The sequence below is a fragment of the Etheostoma spectabile genome, chromosome 12 (assembly GCF_008692095.1).
Source record: "Etheostoma spectabile isolate EspeVRDwgs_2016 chromosome 12, UIUC_Espe_1.0, whole genome shotgun sequence".
NCBI lineage: Eukaryota > Metazoa > Chordata > Actinopteri > Perciformes > Percidae > Etheostoma > Etheostoma spectabile.
Window position 1 is genome coordinate 25,665,656 of NC_045744.1, and position 2,037 is coordinate 25,667,692.

The following is a 2,037-nucleotide window of genomic DNA, read 5'->3' on the forward strand; positions in this document are numbered from 1 at the left end:
GGGGGGGGGGAAAGAGGAGGAGGATGAAACAAGGGTGTTAGGATACTGTATGTGATCCATATAGATCCATGAAATGTTGACATTGCATAAAGCAGTGCCTCTAACCGCTGGTTTCAACAGAACCCAGGGGCTTTGTGTTTGAGCGTGAGTGATTTATGGGCAGGGGTGTCAGACTGGGGGTTGAAATGGTTGAAAAAAGTGCTAGAATAGAAATAGAATAGCTGCGGTTGTGGGGAGGGGCCCAGAAGGTTGTGCTACGTCCCTGCTTATGGGATATGAAAAACAGATTTCTACTGTAAAGAAGGAGTGTAACAAATTACAAAACACAAGACTTGAGTGAATACAGAAAATTTGTGTTACAACACAATAGTGCTTGAGAATATGTCTTTTTCATTATGACATGAATAGCAGTCTTTGAAATGAAATAAATGAGGTTTTTCCCTGCTCCATTCTAAGTGGTAGCACAGCATTGTTCAACAGACCAAATGAATGGTGATTTGTCTGATAAGTCATGTGTGTTATGCTGTGTAATACTGTGTCGATCTATATGCCTGATACAGCCATCCTTCCTCGTGTGTTTTGTCTGACTGATAATCAACCACATGAACAACAATTCTTTTAGTTGAACTGCTGAACAGCCTGTTTTGGCTGTCAGCGTACAGAACCACTGGCATAGAGGCAGAGCTACAGGATCAGACCGGCTGAAGACACGTGTCTGTTAGAGACAACCACCCAAGTCCATGAAGACGCACGGTTATTTCATCCATGCCATCAAATAACCAAAACAAGAATTTAAGCCTTGCATTGTGCACCTAAAGGATTATAAATGAGGGTTTTGGTGTTCATCCTGCATCTTTAATATATACTCCATACACTTGACCTATCAAAATAAGAGCGTGGCCTCATATTGCTTCTTCTTCTGAGAGCAGGTAGGGAGGCTTTAAGTTATAATGTCAATTTTATTTACAAATCCTCATTCAAAACTTTCTTTATACCTCCGAGATTCATAAGCCATCTACAAAAAAAAACCTGAATGGAATGTGACACCAAAACTGGGACTATTATATTGAAAGCTTCAGAAAGTCAGGACTGTGGAGATCCAGCTGTGGGTCTGAATAGCTCCTGCACCCTACTGTTGAGCATCCATAAAGTGATGGCATGGATTAATTATTAACAGGCCTTCTGTTAACAGAGGAGAGTGATTGATCAGGCATGCATGGACCAGGACTGAGCCGGGATCCAGAGGTGGAGCCTTTTGTTTTCTCTCTCCCATAGCTCGACAAGGAAAGGAAATAGAGCCGAACTTTGTCCCTGTCGACATTGCGCTGGTCCGGGCTGCAGGAAGCTGATAACAAGTTTCATCAAAGCCTGAATCGACAGGTTTAGACCGCTTGGCCCTTCCTGTTTCGGCCAGGTCCACAGAAACAGAGAGACAGACAGGGGGAGAGACAGGGAGAGACAGGGAGAGACAGGGAGACAGAGAGAGAGAGAGAGAGAGAGAGAGAGAGAGAGAGAGAGTGCTCGCCTCCGGCAGATGCCCTATTCATCCCACAGAGGATACTTTGTTACATCTAAATGGCCCTTTGGCTTACACAGGCCCAGGATGTTAATGTGCCACAGGAGCTGATATCACGATCAAAGGAAGTCATTCTGGATCCAAGTGGGATCTCTAGCCTGCAAACACGGACCTGGGTCTGGTACCGCTCCAGTCTGATGTCACTGATCAGACCTATTGATAGTCATAATAACACTGATACATTGAAGAAGAGCATGCAGGCTGATAACACTCCTCATCGGAGGACGGATCTATTGATCAGGAGAGGTAGAGGCTAATCACAGGCCTCATAAGGAATAAAAACACCAAACGGCATTCAATAAAGCAGGAGAGTGTTCACTCAAACGGCCAATCCTGCTCTATACGAGTTGATGAAAGTTTAATACAAAGGCTGAGCACGGATAGGGTGTTGCATCCCATACCTATAAATATAGCTGCAGACGCTGTAATGTTACAATGACAGCGTTATGTTGTAGCCTAAT

General features: G+C 44.2%; 1 protein-coding gene across 1 annotated transcript in view; it reads right to left on the reverse strand.

Annotated features, from left to right (window-relative positions):
* LOC116698906 (ras-related protein Rab-11B) overlaps positions 1–2,037 on the reverse strand; it is an 8,422-nt gene that overhangs the window by 5,956 nt on the left and 429 nt on the right. The gene's annotated exons all lie outside the window — the stretch shown is intronic.